Raw genomic sequence first — 27992 nt, forward strand, 5'->3', positions numbered from 1 at the left:
ACTGCGGCTCGTGAGCCACATGTGGCTCTTCGGGTACGTACATGTGGCTCTGAAGTAAAATTGAAAATGAAAATAAAACTATCATAGTTTCAGTTATAAAATTTGGAAAGGATATTATTCTTCACATAATGGTGATTTCATTTGCTTTATAGGTCTTGCAAAACTTCGAGGGACAGGATTGGCTCTTCTGTCTCAAAAGTTTGCCAACCCCTGCCCTAGACCATTCATGACAAAACCTAAAACTAGTGTTGGTGAAATTAAGCTGATCAAAAAGTAAATGAAGTGCTTGACAAATAAAACTGAAAGCTCTTGAGTAGAAATCTAGATTTTTATACATATGGTACAATTTAAAACTTTATAACTCATAACCAAGAGAAAACAATCAATAGAAACAGAATGAGAAATGACAGACAGTATTGGAGAAATTAGTGGTTTAAAGCAGCCGTCCAAATATGTTAAGGATTTAACAGGATGATTAATATAATGTGTGAAAAGATATGCATAATAAAACTCTGAAGAGGATTTTAAAGAAGATTTGGAAAGAAAAATATCTCCAAATTCAACAGAAATATTAACCTACAGATTTAAGAAGCAAAGTGAATCCAAAACAGTATAACAAAAAAAAAAGAAAAAAAATAAGAAAAATAAAAAGACAAACCAAAGCACATTATTGCTTAAATTGCTGAAAACTGAAAAGACAGAAAAATCTTAAAAATAACCAGATGGAGGAAGATAGCAACATATCAGGGAACATTAATAAGAATGGGTGCTGATGTTTTATCAGAACAGTGCAAAGAAGGAGTCAACTAAGTATGTTTAAATTGCTAAAAATAAAGTCATCTTTGAATTTTATATCCAGAGAAAATAGTATTTAAAATATAAGCAAAACAAAGACATTTTCAGGATAAGAGCTGAGAGACTTTGACACCAAGCAGACTAAAAGCAATATTAAAGCAAGTGCTTCAGGCTAAAGGAAGGTGATATCTGACACTATAACAGGTTCATATAAATAAATGAAGAAAAGAGAAAATTGGCAAAAGGTGTGTAAATATAGAGGACTGTTTTTTTTTCCTATGGAAAAGAAAAATGCTTAGTAGATAATTTACTGTGTTAAGCAAAATAACAGCAATGCGTTGAGATTTTCATTGAGACTTATAGTAAATGTAGAAGTAGAATAAAAACAACTGAAACAGGAAGGAAGATGGTTGGAAATTGAGGCATATTATTTCAAAGGTCTTGCATTATATGTGACGTGGTAAATTCAAGGTAAAGTGTAGATGTTGACTTTGAAATTTTAATCCCTAGAATTATAGCTGAAAGTAAAATAAACACATAAAACTAAAAAGTAAATAGAGGACAATAATAATGTTAACTAGACTTACTGGTTAAGTACTTGGAAAATCCAAAAGAAGTTAGAAGGATGGAATAAGAACAAATGGTACACAAATAATTTAAAAATCGCATAATAGTAGACATAAACCAAAGCATATAAATAATTACATTAAAATTCAATCAAAGTCCAATTAAAAGACAGATTCTCAAAATAAATAAAAAAGACCCAACTATGTGCTGTTTACAAGAGATACCCATCCCCTTTTTTTGAATAAAAGCACAGATAGTTCAAAGAAAAGCAACGGAAGCAGTAAGCAAGAGATAGCATGTATGCCTATGTTAACATGAAACAAAGACCTTAAGAGGAAGACTTTTATCAGAGACAAAAAGGGCATTTCATAATAATAAAAAGGCAATTCATCTAGAAGACATACACTGTATGCTCAGTAACTGATAGAAAAATTAGCCAGAAATTCAGTATGGATGTAGCTTTAAATCAGCGGTTCTCAACCTGTGGGTTGTGACCCCTTTGGGGATCGAATGACCCTCTCACAGGGGTCGCCTAAGACCATCGGAAAACAAAAAGATATTTACATTACGATTCATAACAGTAGCAAAATTACAGTTATAGAGTAGCAACGAAAATAATTTTATGGTTGGAGGTCACCACAACATGAGGAACTGTATTAAGGGGTCGCAGAATTAGGAAGGTTGAGAACCACTGCTTTAAATATAACTAAGAACCTAGTTGATATTTATAGAGCACTGCACCACAAATGATGGACCCTATTTTATAAGGGCACACAGAACATTCAAAATGATAGACTTTATTTTGAACCAAAGTACTTGTCTCACTGAATTTCAAAGATCTGACATCATATACTATGTACTCTATGAATTAAACTAGGCATCAAAAAAAGAGATATGAAATATCTCAGAACTTTGGGAAATTCAACAATACATTCGTAAATAAATTATGGCTCTGAAAAGAGCCAACAAAATGAGAAAATAATTAAATCGGAATGATAGTTAAAACATAGCACATAAAGATATATGGGTGAAGGGAGTCAAAAGGTACAAACTTCCAGTTACAAAATAAATAAGTCATGAGGGTGTAATAATAGTTAATAATACTGTATTGCATATTTGAAGGTTGCTAAGAGAATAAATCTTAAAAATTCTCATCATAAGAAAAAAATGTTGTGACTGTATATGATGAATATTAATTAGACTTCTTGCGGTGATCATTTCACAATATATACATATATCGAATCATTATGTTTCAATATATAATGTTTATCTATTATATAAACCTGAAATATAATGTTTATGTCAATTATACCGCAATAAAAAATATATAAGCTTTACTTTAAAAAAAATATGGGATACAACTATAGCAGTGTTTAGAGGGAAAGCTATAGCTTCAGTTCTTATATTACAAAAGAAGAAAGGTCTGAAATCAATTATCCAAATGGTTAACCATAAACGGTAAAAGTTAGCTATTAAAATTAACTAATTAACCCAAAATAAAAGCAAATAATAAATATTAAAAGGAAAACAGAAGGCCTAGAAACAGACCTTTGAAAGTAATCATTAGTGGCATGGAAATATTACCCTCTCCCTCCCAAAATGAAATAGAACTGATTCAGGAAAAAACAGAGGAAAACACAGTATGAGAAAATCAAGGATGGAGCACTGATCCTGAAACTCTAATTATGGACAACTTGACGCCTATAAATTTGACAACTCATGTAAAACGGACACATTTATTGAAATAAACACAAATTAAATGACTGATGATGTAAGAAGAAATAGATAATCATCATACTTGTTAAAGATATAATTTTTTTTTAATTACTAATCTTCCCACAAAGATATTTTCAGGGCAGATGGATTCACTGCTGAATTCCAGAAAACAATGGAAGAAACAGTATCAATCTTAAGCAAATTCAGAAAATACTGGAGGATGAAACTCATTCTAATTGATTTAATGGGGTCAGCATAACCTTGATAGAAAAACTGGACAAGGATATAACAAGTAAATAAAATTCCAAACTAATAACCGCAGACATCATTAAAATATTAGCAAGTTGAATCCAAAAACATATCAAAAGAAAAATATATTATGACCAAGTTGGGTTTTTTACCACATTAACATGAATCAATACATTAAGAGAAAAAAAGATAAATCAATATGATTATGTCAATTAATGCAGAAAAAGCATTTGACAAAATTTAACCCACATTTATGATGAAAAAAAATCTCATAATAAAGTACCCCGAAATGGTGGGGAGGAACTTCCTCAAACACATAGGACATCTATGAACTTGAAAACTCCACTGTGAACATCATACTTAAAATTGCACCTGTTCTCACTTCAACCTATTAATATCCTTATAAGTATTATAATTTTCCCCATGTTGCAAATGATAAAATTAAGAGTTGGACCAGCCATGTTACTTGCCCAAAGTCACACAGCATAAAAGTAGAGAAGTTGGGATTCAAACTCAGTTCTAACATCGTCGAACACTGCTATGCTAGTAGGGCCAAGTGCTCTGCAGGCTTGTCATTAAATCATCTATGGAATTGTTAGTATTAATTCAACATTTCTTTTCTTTATCAAGTCCAAAGAAATTCACTTATAATGGAGGTATTTACCAGTTACAGTTTCATCATAACTAACACAAGCTAATATTCTGTATAAAATTACTACCATGAATTAACTTTATGTCTGCAGAAAATGGGATTGTATGTAATTACTGATTTTCATTCACAGTAAAATGAGCAAATTATCTTCACCAACATAAATGTGCCATAAATTGTTTTGAGGCATAATGAAGAAATGAATTTCTGAAAGAAATATGGACCAAATCTGCCAAATTATTGTAAATGATGGCCCCTTTAAAATGAGGGCATGTAATTGCAATTGGAAAATGTTATCCTCTCAATGGTTACATTATTATTTGGGTAGACCAATAATCCTCTTTGCTGACGTTCCATTTCTGGGGTATTGACAAATTTTACACATTTTAATGCCATCAAATTTATATGTGGAATGATTTACTGTTTTCTAGATCAGATTTGTCATAATGAAGTGTCATCCACGGGCGGAATCTAATGACACTTTAATTGAGAGAAGATGCTTTGGCAAATAAAAAAGGAAGCTATTTTTCTTTGGATATTTCTGAGTGTGTTGACGATTTTCAACCGAGTATACTTTCAATTTAAAAGACTGTTCTAACACATGGCCACTTTCATTTCATCTTAATGAGTGAAAATAATCTTGACTACATGACATTTTAAATCAAATAGAAAAATCCACCTAATTTCAGCATAATGTTTTATAACAATTATCTGTTACATTTTGCATAAGAATGCAACATCTGCATCACAAAACATCAGCTATAATAAAGGTGGTGATCATTTTATTGTAAAACTCACGTGTTCTCTAACAGAAAGAATCATCTATGGTATAGAGCCAATTCTAGTTAACTAGTAGCACTCAATTAAAATGTTTTCAAAGCAAACTTTCATTGAACTCAGGTTACCCATTAGTGATTTAAAAGATTTTTGCATTCAATGAATTAACCAGTAAGTGGCTCGTTTTCCGCATTGCATGCTTATTTAACCAAAAGACGTGCATGCAAAAATTCTTGTCATTTTGCTAGTATTTCTCCAGCATTCATTTCTCTGTGATTTCCCTTAAAAAAAAAAAGTATATATCTTTACCCCTGTCTATCTGGTAAACACTGTGTTAAGCACTAGGTAACACTCGCTTAGGACAATACCTCTAGTAGCAGTGTGTTAAAATAAAAAAAAGGTACACGTCAGAATATTTTGAAATGTTTTCATAAAATTATGTGTATATCAATATAACGCATATAAGTGTACAAAATGTAATCACCCCAATAAAAGTCAAAACAGCACCCCAAGTGATTGTCCTGAAATCGAGCAATGAGGAAAATAGTACAAAGGCATCATTCTCTCAAAAGATTAAAAATGCAGACTATTGGAAAAAATTTTAATGAAATAGTAATTTCATAACAAGAAAATTAAAACAAATTATATTTACAGAAATCAATTTCATTTTGTAAAGGCAAAAGAGATACTGGAGAAATTTATGTTTTTGGTTTTATTTTCCTTTAAAATTTGGATTTTCTGGATACTGATACCAAGAAGGGGCTTCTCTTGTGAATTATAATTACAAAGCATTTCCATTTCATTTTTAATGGTCACCTCTTTCTTTGAGGGTAGGGGATGGGTTTACTTATTCACTAAATTTTATTTCCCAATTCTCTATTTTATCTGAAATTCCTCCTCCCAAACCTCACTATATAAACTTCCCAAGCTTAGGAAAACTTGACAAATACAAAATTTATTGGTAGCCACTCCTTTCTCATTTGCAGCCTTCAAAGCCTTTGAAAACTCCTGCAAGGTGGAGAGGTAAAACCAAGTCATGGGAAATAACATTTAGCCATAAGAGGGCTTAATAAATAAATCATTTAAGCTTAATTTTATTTATCTGTGTAACTAGGTCAGAACAGAACATCTCAGTGGAAAATCTAGTGGGCTGATTGACAGAACGTATGTTAAGCAACAGGCATGGCACCAATTGCTTCTCCAAGGAGGTCTCTGAGGCAGGGACGCAGAGCTCAGATTTAGTTTTGTGGAAGCAAAAGGTGGATGATCTCAGGGCAAAGTGTCAAGTCCTAGCTCTGTTGTGGCCTCACTCATAATGCTATTTTTTTCAGGAATTTGTGTTATGAATGAGTCAGTTTCATGTGGTTTGGCATTGCATATTTGATGAAAACCACACAGCAGACACAAAGATGAAAAGAGAAGGAAAAGTCATTACGTACTGTCACAACCAATACTGTGGCTTGATAAAAATAATTTATTTCGCAAATATCAACTGAGCAACTATGCATGAGAGATACTGTGCTGACCACCAGGGATAAAATTGACAAATACACCAGGTGTTCTGGACCTTTGTTTCTGAATATTTGTTACCCACTTCCTGTCTCTTTGAAAGAGATTTCAAACAACTAAATGGCACAGATGTAACATGCCTTTATTACAACAAGCAAAAGTGTCCGTTACCACATTGTGAGCCAGATAAAGAAATGGGCTTCTAAAATATCCTATAACTATAGATACTGTCCCTTACAGATCACTGAGAACCCCATTCAATAAGTGCTGTGTAATTTATCAATGTCATGGAAGGATGGTTCTTCAGGAGGCACCTTTGGCTTCTTAACCAAAGATGTGGAAAAAGTTATGGACGTCACATGCATGTGGACTTTAAATCAACAACAGGGCCAGGATACAAAATAAACTCAACAAGCTGTCGTCAAGAATACAAACCAGCAGGAATAAATGTAACAGATGGACGTCAAGGCTCCCTTTTATGTTTAATATCCCTCCTCACTGCACACGAGCATCACACGGAAAGCCTTGCACATGCTGGTCTGAAGGAAGGTAGGAACATACACAGAGCTGTGGAGGGACTCCAGGGGAAGCAGAGCTTTCAGGAAGCCCCTGTGCCTGGGTCTGCCTAGCGCTGCAGTTCACTCACAGTGCAGTGGTATGATGGAAGGTGGGAACCTGGTCCCAAGCCCGGCTCCTCTATTGACTACCTCTGTGACCATGTTTGAATTAATGAAGCACTCTCATTTCCCAGATGGAAAAACAAGAATTAGAATATCTAGTCCTTAAAACTTTTGTCAGAATTACAGAAGATAATGCACTCAATTCTGTTAGAGTGCATGTGTGTGTGTGTGTGGGGGGGGGGTGTATTACCAAAAAAATGTATACACAAGTGGACACTTTGGTCAAAGTTGCTCAAGCAGTAGTTCGCCATAATCAGAAGTGTCTGAATGCTGATGGTAACCACTTTGAGCACCTCTTGTGATTGCATCAGTCAAACGTGACTTGCATTCATCTTTTGTTGTTAGTATATATTATTACAATTTTAATAGTTTTTTTTCCTTTCTTAAAATGTGTATACATTTTTTCGGCACCCTCTGTACACACACACACACACACACAAACACACACACACACACACACACGTATAGGTCCCAGGGCCTAGGTGCACCTTGATTATCTTACTTTTTATATAAGTAGTAACAGAATCAATAAGAGAGTAAACGTTCCCAAGTCCTACAGTTGGCAAAGCCAGAAAGAAAACAGAAATGCAGCATCCAAAGTGACACTCAATTTAGAAATACATAAAAATCTTTGTTCATTCTGAAAAAGGCAAGTGCAGAAGAACTGGTTTTTTCAATGCCTCTGCCAAGTGACAGTTTTTCAAATACCTGTCTCTTTTTTAGTGCTTCTTTATAAGTGCTAATAATTCTATCTACTTTCTGAAGCAGCCATCTTCACCCACTCTAAAAATATTGTTTGTTTGTTTAACAATTAGAGCTGTCCAATCATTCTATGGACTTCCTAAGGATGGGAAAGTTCCCCATCACTGGCAGTTTTCAAGAAACAGGCTTTTATAACTTATTTCACAAAAGGAAAAAAAAAAGGCTATTTCTTTTGAAAACATACCAGTGGCTTTTTGATGGATGACATTGAGGAACTGCAAGGAAATCTGTCATCATTTTTCTTTGCAAATTGAAATATTACTGTTGTGTTTCCCCCACAGCCCTACATCAGGAATCTCTGATAATAGAGCAGCTGAATGGAGGCAAGACATCACAAACACACACACACACACACACACACACACACACACACACACACACACACACACACACACATATATATATAAAAGGAAGTCTGGGAAACGATAAAGCCTTCGTGTCAGGAACTAACAGTGTGCTAAGCATTTTATCCATATTTTCTAGTTTAATTCTTCAAAAACATTGGAGGTAGGTGTTACATTCTTTTTTTTTTTTTAAAGATTTTTATTGGGGAATTGGGGGAAGGGGAACAGACAAGTTGCTGTCCTTTTGTTCGTCAGTCTATTTGTGGAGGACGTTGCTTCACTGGCCCAAGTTGGCACCATCATTGCGCTCTTCCCAGGCGAGGCAGATCAGTCGCCGGCTTCTGGACGGCCGCTCACGGTGGCTGCTGGCCGCTCACGCTGGCTGCTGGCTACACATGGTAGCTCATGGCAACCCACTGCAGCAGGGGCTGCAGCCTACGCTGCCGCCGGCAACTCACGGCAGCCCAGCTCCAGGTTGAGCTGTTGTTCAGCATCTTAGCTGTAGAGGGCAGTGTCACTGGCCCTCATATGTGGGATCCGAACCGGGGCCCTCTGGCGTCCCTAGCCAGCTCTTAACCAACGCACCACTCGGCTGGCCCTAGGTGTTACATTCTTAAACAACAGAAAGGAAAAGAAATTGAGGCTTTAGAAAATTGAAGTAATATACTTAAGTCAAAGCTAAGGAAGAATAGAGCTGGGATTCAAACCTAAGTATGTTTGATTTCAAAGTTCATGGTTGTTCTCTGATGTCAGGCCCTATCCTGTCACCTGGTTGGGACACCTTGTCACGAGGGACCTTAGATTTGTAATTTGTTAGTATCCTGCTTCTCAGCTGTTTCCTTTCAATCCTGCTCTAACCTCGAATTTCATGGGGGCATCTCTTCAGACGGGAAACAAGCTTGAATTCCATCATGCTCACTTTTTGTCTGTGTCCTTCTTATTGATTCTTGTGAATTTGGAAGATGACCAATATTTGGTTTGAATTTCTATTGTAATTTTGGCAAATGATTTCATTCTAGTTAGCCTTAACTAAGGTATCCAAAGTACAATACTTTGTCGTCGCTTTGTAAAACAACGACAATTCTGCAGACTCCAGGGGGATTCTGATAACTAGGAAATTATTTTATAATGAAAGGATAGGCATTCACCATGACCAACATGAACAGTAAGCTGTTTGCCCCCGAGCAAGAGAAGAAGCCCCTGGCATGTTATGTTGGGACAAATAGTCAGAGGGATGCTTAGGGAAGAGAAATGATATATACACTTCCTGAGCGGTGGACACTTAATATTGCATCAGAATCTGATGAGTTAACTTCCTATTTTTTCCCTCTTTAAAAACGTTAAAAATTGATCATTTTTATACATGCAATATTTTTCCTAATATTTTTTATTATAGAGCAAACATATTTGAACCTAAGGTCAGGTTTACATGTTTACATGCCCTATCAGCTAAAAATGCACACGTGTTTCAACAACAGCTGCCTGCTTGCAAGGAGTGAGTTTTGTCTCTAGAGAAACAAGGCTGTTTCTGAAATTTAGCTGTAATACAATAGAGCTCTAATAGTGGAAGGAAAATATCTGTACTTTGTCATTTATTTAATTTTAATACAAATGCAATACACACAAATAAAGAAAAACACAAAAAATAATTACACATAGGTGTAAAATGAAAGTGTTTCTTTTTTATACAAAATCATAAATTTTACACCTTGTTTAGGACAATTTTAAAGTAATGTAGTAGACCTTTTGCCTCCTAGCTCTTTATGGCTGTTTTAAGGTGTCAGTAAATGTCATTTTGATACATGGCATAATTTTACTAAAATATCTTGCCAAGCACTTATGTTGATATTCTAATATGATGAATAAAAGCAGTAATACAAAATTATGATTTAGTCTCCCCAACACTTAAAATGTTAAAATTTTTCTTAGACTTGCATCATTATAAAATACCAATTATAGGGCTGGCTAAGTGGTGCGTTGGTTAAGAGTTGGCTTGGGACGCCAGCTCTGAGCAGCAGGGCCCCGGTTTGGATCCCACATGAGGGCCAGTGACACTGCATCCTCTACAGCTAAGATGGTGAATAACATCTCGACCTGGCGCTAGGCTGCCATGAGTCGCTGGCGATAGCATAGGCTGCAGTGGGGCTGTAGTGGGCTGCTGTGAGCTACCCTGAGTGGCTGGCAGCTGCAGTTGAGCAGCTGTCCAGTGGCTGATGACTGATCTGCCTCACCCGGGAAGAGCACAATGATAATACCAACATGGGCCAGTGAAGCGATGTCCTCCACAACTAGACTGAATAACAAAAGGACAGCAACTTGTCTGTTCCCCTTCCCCAACTCCCCAATGCTGTTCCCCTCCCCCAATTCCAATAAAATCTTAAAAAATACAATAAAATAAAATACCAATTATAAAGACAACTTACTGAATAGGAGAAGATATTCACCAATGATACATCTAATAAGGGGTAAATATCCAAACTATATAAGGAATTCATACAACTAAACATAAATAAAACAATCAGATGAAAAAATGGTCATAGTATCTAAACAGATATTTCTCCAAAGAGGACATACAGATGATAATAAGCATACAAAAATACACTCGACATCACCAATCATCAGGAAAATGCAAATAAAAACCACAATGAGATATCACTTGCCAGAATAGCTATCATCAATAAATCAACAAACAACAAGTGCTGGCGAGGGTGTGGAGAAAAGGGAACCCTCGTGCACTGTTGGTGGGACTACAAATTGGTGCAGCCACTATGGAAAACAGTATGGAGGTTCGTCAAAAATTAAAAATAGAAATACCTTATGACCCAACAATTTCACTTCTGGGTATTTATCCAAACAAATCCAAATCACTAATTTGAAAAGATATATGCTCCTCTATGTTCATTTCGGCATTATTTATAATAGCCATGATATGGAAACAACCTAAGTGCCCATGAATAAATGGTTGGCTAAAGAAGAAGTGGTATATATATTCAATGGAATATTACTTGGTTATAAAAAAAATATATGGAATTTTACCATTTGAGACCACATGGATGAACCTGGAAGGTATTATGCCAGGTGAGATAAGTCAAATAGAGAAAGACAAATACAAATGATCTCACTTATGAGTATGACAATTAAGTTCACAAACTCGTCCTAGAAAAAGTGCTCCATACCTCAATGCTGAATATCACTATGGTCATCTTTGAAGTACTCCATTTGGGAAGCTATGCACTGATGCCAGTGCCTAGTCCACCCTTCAAAGCAATTTTGGAACTCTATTTCTGGAATGGCCATCAGAGCTGTCATTGTATTACCCTTGATGTCCTGAATGTCATCAAAATATCTTCCTTGCAATATTTCCTTTCTCTTCAGGTAAAGTCATTGGGGGCCAGAGGTGAGTGGGAGGGTGGGGGAGGGGGTGTTCCAATACAGTGTTTTGTTTACTGTCTAAATACTCCCTCACAGACAGTGCCGTGGGAGCAGGTGCATTGTCATGATACAAGAGCCATGAATTGTTGGCAAAAAGTTCAGGTTGTCTAATTTTTTCATGCAGCCTTTTCAAGCACTTCCAAATAGTGAACTTGGTTAACTGCCCAAATTCATTATAGTACAAATTCATAATGAATAGTTCCTCTGATATCAAAAAAGGTTAGCAACATCGTTGCAACAAGTTCACGAACTTAATTGTCAGACCTCCTATACTGTCAAACATAATGGCTTCTAGGAAAGGGACACTTTGCTTTTGTTGTTTGAAGAGTTTCAAGTTGTATTAACTGACAGTGTGTGGAAGTATGATGACTTCACATTGATTCATTACTTCAGTACTCTAAGGCTTAAAAGGTCATGGGCAGACAAAAGTTATGAATATGCTCTCAAGATTAGGCTTTAGAAAATTCAAATTAAACGATGACTTAAGTCAATTCTAAGGTTAATGTCGCTTCTATAAGAAAAAGGGTTGGTAAGCATTACTTCCATGGGGCAGAATCATAAGCATGTGGTTTTGTCATAGATATAAATGTTGTCTGCACGTGGAGTGTTCCTTAGCAAGGAGGCAGATAACTGGCAGCACCTTCACCGACACTGTCACCCCCCACACCTCCAATTTCCATATGTTCTTCACTTCTTTTAATGTCAGACAAAGTAATCACCTGAGGGCACTGATCCAAACATTGAGGTATCTGAATTCTTACCAGAAGAGCAAATGTTCAGGTTGTTGAGACATTTTTCTATGAGGACACAGTTGGTCTTCAAACCTCAGAACTGAGATTGAAGGTAGCGGAAGAAAGTTACCTGCTTCAAAAGAGGAACTGGGAGAAAAAGAATAAGCCCATTACTGGTTAAGAGGAAGGTATCAGATAAACAGGAACAAACCCAAATTATTTCCAGGAAGAAATAAGATTTAAAACAGCCCAGAGACAAAGCAGGGAATTTAAAAAACAAATCATTCCTTTGATATTTTTACTGCAGAGGTAGTTAACAGAAGCCCTCCTCAAATTCCTTTTTATCATCAGTAGTGAACACCTTAATTCATTTATTGCATATCTAACATGAAATTTTATCGGCAAATCTAGTAACTTCTCCTTAAGTAGTGTTATGAAATGAGTCATCAATGACAAAACTAGAGATAAACAAGATCTGTGAATTGGCTAAACTAATTTAGAGATTTGTGACTCAGGGTGGGGTCTGCAGACCAGCATAGCAACACAACCAGGAAGCTTATCAGGAAATGCAGAATCTCAGGCCCTACAACAAGATTACTGAATCATAATCTATTTTAACAAGATTCCAAGGTGATTTACATGCAAATTGATTTTAAGAACACGGATTTAGAGAAAGCCTCCATCCTCCTCTGAACAAGTTATCAGGTTCTAGCAAGGCCTCAGGCATGGTGGCTTGGGCTGAACCCTGAGCCAGCCCAGTCCCAGTCATACCTTTTGGATTCTGTCAGCTAAAAGGGTGACAAAATCCTGCCTCAGGAGTCTGGCATTTGCTTCATCCCAACCTTCTACTTTGAGTGATAATGATGTTCACTGTATCATATTGACCTTAAACAAACAGACAGCCAGATATTTCTCCAGCAAAACTGGGTTTATTTGGAAACAAAAAATGGAAATTCAGGACATGTGGTCTAATGATGAACCACGAGCACATCCCAAAAAAAAAACCAAAGGAGAAGAAATACATTTACAGAGAAGAGGATGTTGGCAGAGCTATTCTAAACCGAGTTCTTCCTGTGGGGTTCCATGAATTGGTGCGAGAGCTGCTTCACCAGGCCCCCCCAGCTCCAGTTTAAATGAGGTTTCTGCTGATTAATCTTTACAATCACAAATGAAAGCTTAGATTCAACAAACCAAAGTGAGAGTGAGTAAACACTCTCCGTTTATGACTGCTTCCCAATAAAATTGCTAATAGTATCCTATTTTACTGTCCAACATATCTGGGCTTGGATAATACAATACATGGCCACCCTAAGAATGGGTCATATACATTGTTACTTTTATACTCACTTGCTAATAGATGGCTAGGTAACAGATGTATGCATGCTTATAAAAAACAAACAAATAAACCAACAAAAGGATGTTCGTGACATATATGAACACCATGTACACACACACAAATCTCGGTAGCAGTGAGTAACAGAAGTCAGATGGAGATAAGAGCTCCCCACAGGGGAGCTGGCTGCCTTCACCTCTGCGCCCTTAAAAGGGCAATTTAGATTGTTTTCTAGGAACAAGTGACAGCCCACCCCAGAGGAGCATTCAAGCCTCTGACTCTTGTAAGACAGATGCATGTCTCTGAATCTGAAATGCCATTTCTTTCTAGATTCTTCTCATTTTGACCACAAAGGATTTAAAGACTGTTGGGTCAAGTTCCATTCAGAGTTCAAGTTCAAGGTTTTGTCTGTTCCCTGCCTTCCACATTCTCTAAGGAAAGAAAGATTTACCAACGGTTTGACCAGAAAGCTCCGTCTGTGTTATTATAGGAGAAGTTTTATTTCTTAGCTCCTTTCCTTCCTGTGTAAAATCAGTGCAGCAACCTCTATGGCACATTTTCCCCAGGTTGTCTATCCTGCTTATTAAAAAAAAAAGTGGGGGGGAGGGCATCTCTACTTGCTTAAGAATGAGAATTGTCACCTCTTTGTTCTCCTACTGTCTCATATCCTTTTTAGGTTTAGTAAACCTGTTAGTAAAATCATTATTTTCTCCTACCCCCTCCCAACAAATAGTTCAAACAAACAAACAAAAAAATCATTAGAACAACTCAAAACAAAAACAACAATTAAACAGAAGAAAACTTCATTATCAGCCATCTGTAATAAAACTCACATCAAAAGAGAATCTTTGATACACTGCAGCAAACATTTCCAATTCAACGGTCTTTTCTTTGAGGTATTAAATATGTACTTCACGCAAACCTCAAAATATCGTCTAGAGAGACAAATGCCTAGCCAAGTCTTAGGCATATTGTTGTGATAGAAAAATTTTCATTTTTCTCCTGACAGTGCCTGAGAAATATTAGCAGAGCTTTAACACAGCAAACTGTGCAATGGTAATCAATACTACTCATGTTGCTCCTCATGTATTTGCCCCAAAACATTGTTAGCAATGATTTTCCAACACAACCTAACACTTTCTCACTGTTGGCACCAGCTCCTTCTAAGTTACAGTCAGCAAAGGGAATAACAGGGAAAGAATCGGATCACCACCCTGCTGTAGTCATCGGATTTTCTTCGAAAGTCATTACTTATCTCTTGCATCTGCTTCATTTTTATTTAGAATTAGCAAACTGCTTCTCTAACAGCATTTGAAGCTGATTATAATGAAATCGCTTTCATAACCCTGTAAATGGTATGCAGAGATTCAGAGCAAAACAGGAAGATATCATTCACAGAACAGTGATCATCGCACTGAGGGTAGAGCTGAGTCATGTACACCAGATATTGGGCTCTGGGCTTCCTGGCAGCCGAAGCGAAAAGGGAGAGAATGAGAAGGAGGGAGGGAGAGAGATAAATTACACAGTCCCCGTTACATGACACAGGGTAACCCGGCCACTCTTCAGAAATTGCTACAAAGCACTGCTGTACAAACGAAGTGGCAGACTTAACTGCCCCATCAATGTCTCCACACAGCCTAGGCCTACTCTTTACACTGTGACACGTTAAGTAAAATTTATGTTGGAGCCCGTGTGTTGCCAGAAATATTTCCCTGCCTTACATATTTCACTTTGTGATTCATTACTCACATTTGCTCTTACAAACAGTGGTTTTAACAGCTGTCTGGAGTTTCTATCAAAGTACACTAAAAACCCTATAATAATATTTTCCACCTCATTTCCTCCTTTATTTCCACTGCGTTGTGATAAAGCGCTGTGTCCGATAAGGGAAACTGACAGCCTCATCAAACTCCAGCGCAAGCTTTTTTTCATACTGTTATTTTATTCAAATGATTAAAGCAGCCACCAGAAACTTGAAGGAATTTGCTTTCCCTAAATAATACATTTTCACTGATTATGGTGTTTTACCCGACAATCTGTCATGAACAAACTACCTCTCTGGTAGCTGTTTTTTCAAGTAGGGGGGAAAATGTTCCACATTTTCTATTATAAAATACACTGTTAAGGAAACAAAATCAACAGACAATACTGGGCACCATCCTTATTTTTGATGAGGGGATGGGTAATAGACATTAAAGTTAATATAATGATAAACCCACTCAAACGTTTCATGTCTTTGATGATGAAAATGCTTCATAAACCTTACGCAAATTTTGCACAGGTCTTCTTCAAAAGACTTGAATAGCTGCTTCAGAAAAAAAAATGTCTTACATCTTGTCCACAAGTCACTTAAGATTGCATTTGTAGGGGGAAAAAAAAATTCCTCACTCGAAAGTTTCGATATTACTCATTCTCCAAAGGGTAGAATATCCTGTAATGTTTCTGAGCTTCTTATTTTTCAAGCTCATTCAAATGGTAAAATTGGTGGATTAAACCATTTTTCTCATCAGCTTTTGTTCTGGACGGCCCCAGAAGGAAACCTATCAACCAGAAGCCCTGACAGAATTGTGCTAAGAGCTAGCTTTTTCCTCTATTAATTATATGAGTGTTAGAATGCTTACTCCAGGAAAGAAGAATTTTCATGGCGGGGGGGGGGCAAGACAGAGATTTTTAAAAACATTCTATAACATTTGCTTATTGTAATAACTACAGGTTGCAACTGTAACTTCTGTTACTTAGTCACATGCAAAAGGACAGAGCACAGAGGCGTTCTGTGGGATCAGACCACGTGTCTGGAGACTTGTTCTTCCCTCACTAGTTCTATTACCTTGGAGCGTTTCTTAAGTGTTCTGAGTTGGCTTTCTTATCTGAGAAACAGCAAAAGCCACCTCAACCTATTTTCTGCCATTCTAAAAAGACCATGTCCCTTGGATGCTGGAAACAGGAGGAACTTTGCCCTCTGCCTAAGTTGTAGAGGCATTTTCTTTAACATGTGGAGAATAAAGGAAACAATAGCAAATTTTTCTCATCTCCTCTTCCATTATGCAGATAAGTGGCCTCAGCTATATGGGTGATGAGTTTAAGAAGAGGGGCTTACATCCCCAGGTGACATCCAGACCTTTCTGAATCAGCAGGCCCATCCCATTGTGTGTCCTTATAATATACACCAGACTTCAGTCCAAGTCTAAAGACCCCTCTCCCTCTCTCCCTCTCCCCCCCACCCCCCTCTCCAGCCTTGGCTTGTGAATTTCTCTGTGGTGGTTTAGAAGTATGAGTCTCGACTCAGCTGGGTCTGGCTGTGAATTCTGGTTCAGCACCTTTCTATCGATAGGACATTCAACAGCTCACTTAACCACTCCAAATACCATTTTCTTTTCTATGAAATTGGATTTATAAGAGTATCTACTGCATAGGGTCACTGGGAAGATTACATTTGAAAACTAATATTTGTAAAATATAAGAGGTTAAATTCATGAGGCAATCCTTCTGTAAAATGTCATGAACTTCAGCATTATTAGACTTAGATTTAGATTGCATCCTATTGAATTCTGAAATCAGTCCTTCCTGTGCGTAAGGATTTCTCTTTGATGAAGCTGGTAGTAACTGCTCCAGCACACTGGCAGATGGAGTGACGGGAGAGAGAGGACCACCATGGATTCCCCTGCCTGAAGCATCTATGGTGAAAAAATGACAATGATTTAATTAACAAAAGAGCTGAGGTGCGAAAACACTTCTTAGACTTTGACTATGACTTAGCACTGATGATTTGTCAATATCCCTCTTCCTAGCATGAACTGGCTCTAGTGTGTGGTTTTTGCCAGCCGTCTCTGACTCTTGTCTCTAGCATATGGAGGAGGCTGAGGCTGTCCTTTCTGTTATTTCCTCAAACCTTGGCACAGTCCATTATCACAAAGAGGGAAGGATAAGTGTTCTAGAAGACGGTGAACAGATGAAAACACCCTTTCATCACCAAATCTTCACTTTCGAATTATTCCACATATTTAAATAAGAGAATTTTATAAACAGCTTTGAACAGCATTTACTTGGATGACATGTTTCTATGATTTTTCTACAATGTTCTACTTGAAGGAAGAGGACAGTTATATGTTCACTTATTCCTTTATATTAGCAGAGTCTCCAAAACTGTAAATCTACCATTGGTGTTTTTTTAGTATCGTTTTCAGTTACTGTTGACATATAATATTGTATTAGTTTCAGGTATACAACACTAGACATTGATATACCTTAGGAAGCGATCACCCCGATAAATCTAGTACCTATCTGACACCATACATATGAAAATTCATCCTAGAAAAAGTGCTACATCCCTCATTGCTGAATATCACTACAATCACCTTTGAAGTACTCCCCTTGGGAAGCTATGCACCGACTCCAGTGCCTAGTCCACCCTTCAAAGCAATTTTGGAACTCTTTCTGGAATGGCCATCAGAGCTATTGTCATATTACCCTTGATGTCCTCAATATTATCAAAATGTCTTCCTTTCAATACTTCCTTTATCTTCAGGTAAAGAAAGAAGTCATTGGGGGCCAGATCAGGTGAGTAGGGAGGGTGTTCCAATACAGTTATTTGTTTACTGGCTAAAAACTCCCTCACAGACAGTGCCGTGTGAGCTGGTGTATTGTCGTGAAGCAAGAGCCATTCATGAATAGTTGGTGAAAAGTTCAGGTTGTGTAACTTTTTCACAAAGCCTTTCCAGCACTTCCAAACAGTGTTAACTATTTGTCCGGTTGGTAGAAATTCATAAAGAATAACCCCTCTGATATCAAAAAAGCTTAGCAACATCATTGCAACAAAGTTCGCAAACTTGATTGTCTGACCTCATATGTCCCCATTCACTGCTGCGTGTCTAGAGAGGCCTACATAGTCTTTGACACATCCTTATGCTTCTCAGAAAACAGAAACACACACATACACAAGCTCACATACAAATTCCTACATAGAGTATACAGAGTCAGCGCCAGAAAACTATTCACTCCCTTATTCAACAAATATTTAGTTGTAAAAAGAACAAACTGAAAGAGTTTTATGGCTGATAACTCACAATAGTATCACGATAAAATGAAAGATGAAATAATCACATCAGGGGATTTTAAAGGTTTGGCTGGTGAACCTAACTCCAGTTTTAGTTCAGTGTCAGAACTGCAATAGGTTATCGGTCTGGACTGTCCATCAAACATGTTCATCTAACTATCATCAGAATGCTTGAAGCCCCAAATGTACCTTGTCTTACACACTTTTAATAACACCATGCAGTACCTGTTTTTCTCAGGGTAGGTATACTCATGAAATCCTGTTGTAACTGCAAAGTCTACTTTCTATTCACTGTGGTCATCTTTGCTCAGCTGTAAGACCTGAGGAGGAGCTTGAATATATTTTCATCATGTATATATTTTTGTCTTTGTTTACAAATGTCATTAGTATGTATACCTTTGCAAAACCCATTCTAATAAAAATGAAATAGAGATCATATCAATCAATACTTCCCTACTAATCAAACCTGCTACTGCAAAACACTATTATTTTTTAAGTAGGAATAGAATATTAAAAAAAATAATAAATGAATAGGAAACATTGATTATCTGAGATTAAGCAAATGCTTAATAATTAATCTCTTTTTACTTTATGAAACAGTTTTCTGCATTTCCTACTTGAGTTAATAAGTAAAAAGGAGGCAAAAGGGCTAACATGGCAGGGCTTGCTAAGTGCCAGGTATGGTGAACTATTCCTCTGCCAAATAGTCTATTATGGTAATTGATTACTAAGACTAGTGATTAGAAGACATTTTTCAATAACAGCTCCCACTTATTGAAGATGCTCCCATAGCCCACAAGCTAGGGACTGTAAATGAATCATTTAAAATACTCTTATCTGGGTTTTATTATTCCCATCCATGGATGATGGACCTTAAGCTCAGAGAGGTTAAGGAGCTTCTCCACATTTAACAGCTTCTTAGTGCCAGTCATTGGAGTCAGATAGATGGCTCATCATTTGATTGAAAATTTATTTTCTGTCCATGACATTATATATTGCTGGGAAATATATTGTCCTGAATGCACCCAGCTCTTTTATGCTGTTCCTATATATGTGAACATAAATATGAATTATATACATAATTTTTGAAATCTGACAAATCAGAGAAAAAATATCTTCACTCCTGACCCCAGAAATATTTTTTCCTACACCTTCGGCATAGGTCTATTCGTTTTTGCTCAAATTGCTCTTTCTTCTTCACCATTATTCTTTCTGTTGAGCCATTTGTTCCATAATCACAGGTAATATTATCCTCATCACTTTGAATTAATAATTATGCTTATCATCTCTACCTTTATTTCTGTAATAATTTGATACCACTTCTTATTAGCACTTTCAACATACTCACGATTACTGTACTTCCAAGACTTAATATCCTAGTATTGCACAGTAAGAGCTACAAAAATTAGCAGAAACACAACACACAACAGATCACAAAACAACTTGACATCTGAGGCTTAGATAAGCTTTCGCAAGAGCCCACATCACCTCTAGGGGTAAGATCAAGCTGACTTGGTCTTACGTTAGAGAGTTAGCTTGATTCAAAGTCAATGACATTCATGTGCTGCAAATCCATATAGAGAGAGGTTTCTAGTTATATGATCATTGTTACTAGTCTAAGTGCATGTATTTATATGTGATTTGCAGACGTGTTTATATACCCCTCCTGTTCTTTTCTTTCCTTCCTCTCTCTCCTCTCTTTACTTCTTTATTTTCTAAAAGTAATATCTCAGGTTTAACAAACTTAATTGACTCACCATTGCCTAAATCAGAGATTTCAAAACTTTTAAAATCGGACACTCATTAGTAAAATATGTAAGCATATATCATCAATTTATGTATATTTCCTTGTAAATAATATACAGACTTCAGTACTAATATATTTGATATATTACATAATATGCAAAAAATTTTCAAAGATGATAAATATATAAAAAACAAATAACATTTTCTTTCTACAACCCAATAAATTATATATCTCATCTCACTTTAGCTCAAAAGATAGTATTTAATCTCTGAACCTTAGCTTTCAAGGTCTAATGTAAAATACATGATGCCAAGATATTGCTCTATTCCTACCTTCTAACCATTTTTTTAACATTCCAGATAAACATGATTTCCTTTCCATGGGCTTTGACCTGGGTCAGGAGCTAAGGAGACACTCCCGGTGTGACCCTAACCATTCATAACTCCTCAATAAGGACATTTGGTGAAGATCTGTGAGAACATTTTCAACTATAAAAATGTTTTCCATGCTTGGTCAAACAGCCAATATCTAAAAAAAAATTATGTGTTGTAAATAAAGGGTAGATTTGTGCTTTCTTCTACACACAAACTGGAGGAATTCTTATGGCTAGTGACACCTACACCATTTAATAGAAGGCTTTTAGGAAGGCAGGAAATGATCTCATTGAGCAATCTTTGGAAAAGCAAGTTCCTTATACTTTTCTACCGGATGAAAAAATGTGATTAATGGAACATCAGGCTATTTCAAGTCATTATCTTATTTCATATTCTTTAAGTTAAAAAACAATAATTTAAATGCATTAGCTTTCTATAAAGGTCATAAAAATAGGTAAAATTTCACCTAGAGATGCCTAAAGTACTTTTACTTTCAATATAAAGGCACGCAAGTCTGAAAATAGGATAAGCTTTAAGAACAAGGTACTTCACAAAAGAGCTTCCTTTGTCGTCACTGCCAACAAAGAGCACATTTTACATTAATTGGTTGTCTCAGTCCAGACCATCTGTCTCTCCAAATGTAATGAATTCTGGCATTCTTATTGGTATGTACTGAACAGCTCAAATTGGGTCTGAAATAAACCTTGCTCCAAGTCTTGTTATAATATCAGCTTGTGAGTTGTGCAAAAGAATGTTAAGATTTTTCTTATCAGCGTCCCACTCAGTGAAAAATTTAAGTTCATTTCCATACAGCTAGAGTATGCGATTCACACAGATGCATTTTGCATCTGCATAATTGTATTACACATTGTCCTTTTACTATACAATTTGTGCATATGTACATGCCATTATAGAATGTGACTGTCTAGCATGTTATCCATGGCACTTAAATTCACATATGTTTTTATCTTGAATGTTTCATTGGTTTCTGACAACCTTATCAGGTATGTAGGCAATCACCATTAGCTCCATTTTGTAGAGGAGAAAATTGAGGCTTAAAGGCAGTGAATGATTTAACCTGTGACTACTACTCCTGTGACATTCTTCACTTTTGTTTTGTTAGCATCAGCTATTCTGGTCACCTCATACAGGCCAAACTCCTTCCCACCTGCGTCACTATCATTTATGAAAAAGGAGGGGGGAGGGAGAAAGCTTCTCCATGTTTCCACTGGGTACTTGAGCCTCGTCTTAAATGTCTCATCACCAAGAAAACCTTCCCTTCTGTCTAAGAGCAGCTAGGTCCCTCTATGTGCTCTTATAGGTATTTTTTTTCTTTTAAAACTAATTGTAATAAAAATGATAAGTACACAAGTATGTTCCCCAATAGAAAGTAAACTCCACAAAAACAAAACTTGTTGGCCAAATTCAGCAATGGTATTCATCTCTTAACATTGATTGAGCTGTTGATTATCAGGTGCTGCGTTGGCAGAAAAATCCTATATTCATGGACTGGGAAGTATGAGCCTTCCTCTGAGAAGTCCTTTCTGTGCTGCAAGCAAAATGAAAAAGTAACTCACTTCAGCCAATACTGTTGCATATTGTGGAAAAGGCGAGGGGTCTTTGGAATTAGACAGGCCTGGCGTCAGTAGCTCCTCCACACTCGAGGGAGTGGCATTAGACCAGTAACTCTGCAGCTATTAATATCATCGTATATTAGAAACACCGATTTAGATGCTTTAAAACTTTCTTCAACTCTTTGAAAACAGAATTACACACGCTGATTATAAAATTATTTGACAGATGGTAATTTATTTCCTTTCTGAAGATAATATTCATATCCAACAATATAGCTGATCATGGAAAGAAGATACAAAGTCTGGACTGTAATCAGCGATATGGGTGGAGTCTCAAAAAATGTGTGACTGTTTTAATCACAGAAATACATACTTGTAGTGAAAAAAGAAAGTAGATTATTTGACCACAGTCCCCAAAACAATAGGAAAAATTCCACCCAACATTCCAAAGCCTAAAGCAGAGGACCAAAGAGGCTAGGTTTGGAGGGTTTACCCAAAGTTTGGCCAAACTACTCCCCCCCCCGCCCCGTGGTTATTCCCGTGTTCCAAATCCTTTGCTACCAGCACCACTATCATCCTGTTCATGAAATGTAAAACTAGTCAAGGGGATGCTGGCCTTTGGGGGATGGCAGTGGTTGTAAAGGGCGACATTATACCCCACCAGGTACCAAATGCTGAACTCTACTCTGTGGTCATAGAGGGACAAAACAGACATAGACCCTACCATCACAGAGCTTACAGTCTCAAGGATTAAATGCAATAAATCCTATATGATGGTCTAGTCAATGCCTAGGAGAAATACCATAAAAGCAGTTCTGATTGTGCCTGATGACAACCAGCCTCAGTCTGCAAGCTTAGGGCATTTGAGAAGCAATTAGAAAAAACAGGTTATCTAGCTGAAAAATAGACAGGGATTGAGGGTAGTCTAGATTGAGGAGACAGTATATGCGAAGGTTTTGAAGCCGGAAGAAGCACAACACAAAAGCGTGTAGAGCCGCATACATTTTCCCGTCACTTTACATATATTATCTCTTTAAAGCCTCACAGCTACCCTATGAAGTAGGTATTGTTCTTTTCCCCAGTGTCAAACAAGAAGACATGCTTAGAGAGAATGGGTAACTTGCACAAGGTCACACAGCCACTGAATTTATATTTGAACTCAGATCTCATATTTCTGATGAAATTTGGACTCAAACTCAATTCAAACATTGAGTTTATTAAGAAACGATCGTAGGAACCTTCCTTGGGCGGTTTGGCCTACAAATGTGTCTGGTGAATAGGTAAATAAAGTTACAGTAAAACCTTGGATTGCGAGTAACGTGGTTTGCGAGTGTTCCGCAAGACGAGCAAACATTTCTAATACATTTTAATGTGGTAAACAAGCGATATCTTGCAATATGAGTAGTTTGTGTCTGGAACGAATTATGCTCGCAAACTGTATTTGGCATCTGAAACATCCAAATTAACCTACAAGGAGCTTTTGTTCATTATCCACTTGTAGAACTTAAGTGATTAAGTGAATAAAATTATTAGAAACAAGCCAGCATCCTACACTTTCCTTGCAAGCAAAGCCTAGCTTTGAAATTATTTAAGAAGTCTGACGGATGGTTTAAGATCATCCAACCTGTTTTAAGTAGAGAAAAAGACACCACACTCCATTTGTTTCACTTCTATGTGTAAAGATCATTCTAAATTTGACTACAAAATGTCTGCCTTTGAACACAGAGCTATTTATTCCAAAACGGTGTGCTGGCACACAGAGTTTACACAAAGTGCCTTTTCTCCTACACAAAAAAAACAGAGATGAGGAGGTCTAGAAACATAGTGACAATTTTCATGATTTTCATATGTGTTCTGGTGGTTGACAGCTGCTGAGAAGATATGATATTATAGGAAAAATTTTAGCCACCGTGGCCACATGAGGTTTCTAAAAGCTAAAAACAGAAAGGCAGAAAAAAATACAGAAACATCTACCTTTCAAAATAATAGAATAGCAAGTTTTCCAGGTAACCTGAGGAGACAGGTGGCTTTGAGTTTCAGTGGGTTGACAACTCCTTTTGCAGCAACCCATGGTGAGATACTGTGTGTCTCTTTAAAACCTCAAGCGTGTTTCCAAGTCTTCAGGAACTGGAAACTAAAGATGACAGATTGCATTCTGTGCTGCTACCAGCAAACATTTCATACCTTGTGCCTTTTTAAAGTCATGGCCAATCATGTTCCATACAAGCTTCCAACCTGGGAAAGTCACAGGATGGCCTGCTTCCAATATCAGATACTACAGCCTCTAAGGAGAGAGGACAGCTGCAGGACCCTACATATTGAATTGCTCAGGTATGCTCTATGCAGTTACAAATATGTAAACACCTGGGTAGACATTTCCAAATGTCACGTTCATCACATTCCAAAGCCGACAGAGATAAGATGTCAGCCATAATGATGAAAATTCCATGTAAAGCATAAATCTTCATTGGATTTAAAAAATCCTTTTAATGCATACTGTCACACCTAGTAAGGGAAATTTTCAAACTCTCCCTATATACAAGTAATCCAGTTTTATGTTTTCTGCCTTTCATATTTATTCAGGTTAGCAGCCTCTTTCTTCCCATGTGACAGACTCCAACTTCTCTCTGTTAAGATTCTGTGGACACGGCACCAGGAACACAATATGGCTATCTTAATCTTTGAAAGCAGTCCATTGAAAGAACACTGGGAGCTCACAGAATCAGATGCAAAGCTGAACACGTGGGTATCTTGGAGGAGAGGGATGATGGTGCGTTGAAAGGTGTTACTAGCTGGTATGTGTGTACAATCTCTTTCTAGTACTAATATTTGCTGTGTATGACTGTGCTAAAGATTACAGAGACTGTTCTAATTTGGGTCACGAACTCATCTTGGTTGGAAGGTGGGGGAAAATTATTATGAAGAGCCCCACCACACAATACAGAATGTGGGAGTAGAAGTTTCCCAAATGACATTAAACACTGTTTGGTTTGGTTTGCTTGTTATTGTGTTATTAAATTCATCGTCATTTTTTTTTAAGTTGCTACAGTATGAGTGCTTGGAAAATCTATATTGGTCTCTGTCCCAGGTTCCTGACACAGGGCTCCCTTGTAATTTCCTAAGTGATGAGAGCACCGGGAACATCTCTTGTTCTCATATGGGTCTTTGACCCCGACCCCTGACACAGCACTCCTGAAAACCCTGTAATTTCCTGGGTGACAGGAGTGTCTTCTGCTCTATTGAGGTGGCCCTGGGTGACTTCTGGATGGCTCCTGGAAGAGCGCTGGTCACTGGAAAGACCAAGCCATGATTAGAAGCCTGAGATTTTCTGCACCGCCTCTCATCTCTTGAGAAGGGAGATGGGCAGAAAAGGGAATTAGATCTATCATGCCTTCATGATAAAGCCTCCATAAAAGTCCCAAAAGTACGGGGTTTGGAGAACTCCCAGGTTGGCAAACACATCCACACTAAGGGCGACACACCTGTGCTCTGGTCCCTCCCAGACCTCACCCTGTGTATCTACCTGTTCATCTAACTGTTCAACTGTATCCTTTATCACATCTTTAAATCTGGTAGAAGAAAGTAGGTGTTTCTCCAAATTCTGTGAGCTGCTCCCACAAATTAATCAAACTGAGGAGGGGTCAATGGAAATGGATCTATAGTTGGTGGATCAGAAGCACAGCTGATGACCCAGGCTTGTGACTGGCATATAAACTGGGGGGTGAGCAGCAGTCACGTGGGACTGAGCCCTTGACCTATGGGCTCTGACACTATTTCCAGGTAGACAGTGTCAGAACTGAGTTAAATGGTAGGACACCCAGATGGTGTTACAGAAAATTGCTCAGTGTGGGAAAAAAACTTCATACATTTGGTGACCAGAAATGTCAGGAATGAAGCGTTTTGTGTGATCAGTAAAGGAGACTCCAGGGAGGAACACAGTAGGGAAGGACTGAGTGTTTCCTACACGGGAAGGAAAGTCTGAGTTGTTGTTGGTTTTTGTTTGCTTTTACTATACAGGAAACTGTTCAAATGCCCATCAGCAGTCAAATGAGCAGTATATTATATTCACACAGTGGGACACTATATAGAAATGAGATCCTATAAATGCACAAAAATACAGATAAATTTCACGAACATAATGTTGAACAAAAGAAGCTAGACAAAAAGAGAACACACTATAGGATTCTAATTATATAAATTATAAAGCGAGGTGAAGCTAATTTATGTTGTTTAAAAGCAGGATTTTGGTAACCCAGCAAAGTGGATTAGTAACTGGCAGACAACAGGAGGCGGCTCTGGAGATATCGGTCATGCTTTGTTTTTTGAACTGAGGGTTGGCGTCAGAGATGGTGTTTCGTTTGTGAAAATTCACTGAGCTGTGAACTAATCTGTGTAGATTGCCTGAGGCGAATGGAACATTAAATGATACTGATTTTGTCTTTTTTAACAGTTGATATTATGTTAATCATATAATCAATTTTTTTCATTAAATTTAACTGAAAAATAATACTGCATTACAATATGATTTACTCGGATCCTGGTGTCCCCTTAAATTTTGTGCCTGAAGCAAGTGCCCTACTGACCTCACCTGAGACCAGGACCCGTGTTGCATAATAGAGAGAATGAAAACCAAAAGATGAAGGGACTGAGCCCAAGTCACAGAGATAATCTGTTCCTTTTGGAAAGTACTTTTCTTCATCAGTTCTGGATCTTTCATAACCATTACTCTCCTTTCTATACGATTATACATCATGGGATGGAGAACCTTGCATGACCTAGTCAAGTTATACTGGTAGTGCCAAAAAATGTACACATTTTAAGAGATGTTATCTATATATTACTTTTTGAAGTTGAATTGAATTAACGGTAGCAATGTGTAGTATGACATTCACTCCAAAAATGGAGTTAATCAAATGAGCGCTAGCGTGATTCACTGTATTATAATATTAATACAGCTTTGTCCTTTCTTAAAATGTATATACATTTTTTGGCACTGTCTGTATATTGCATTTCCAAAGGGAAAAAGAAAAATGAAGAACCCAAAACAAACATACAAAAAATGCAAGTACCTTATTCCTCAAGACTTTACATTCACTTCAGTTTGTTGAATGACTATTATAGGCAGTCCTGGTGCTAGTCACTTGATATGTATTAAGGATCCCTAATCCTCTTAATAATCTTATAATGGAAGTATGATAATCCCTACTTTCATAATGAAGAAAGAAGGATCAAAAAGATTATATGCCTTGCCAAAAACCACACAGCTAGAAAATGTTGAGGCCATAGGACACCACTGTGTACATACTTAATTCATGGCACATATTTTCCATTAATCCTTCCTGGCTCTCCACCACCCCAACCCCCTGAAGTACAACCATGAATGCAGCCAATATGGCACCTATGAGGACAATTAGTAGGGTTTTAATACGTGGGACTTATCGAGTGTTTCTAAAGTCAATTTGGTTAAATTCAGGAAGACAGGAAATAAAATTCTACTAGGTAATAATTTTATTCACTTCTATACCCCCAGTGCCTAAAACAGTGCCTGGTATTCAGTAAGTGCTCATAAAATATGTGTTAGCTACATTTTTTTTAAATTAGTCCCCCAAACTCTGGTCCCTGCTATGGGAGACTCAAGCAAATGTCAAAGTGAAGATTTTTTTTGTTTTTTAATGTCAGCAACTCAAGGAAATTCTGTTT

This window comes from Hipposideros armiger, unplaced genomic scaffold, assembly GCF_001890085.2.
Source record: "Hipposideros armiger isolate ML-2016 unplaced genomic scaffold, ASM189008v1 scaffold_423, whole genome shotgun sequence".
NCBI lineage: Eukaryota > Metazoa > Chordata > Mammalia > Chiroptera > Hipposideridae > Hipposideros > Hipposideros armiger.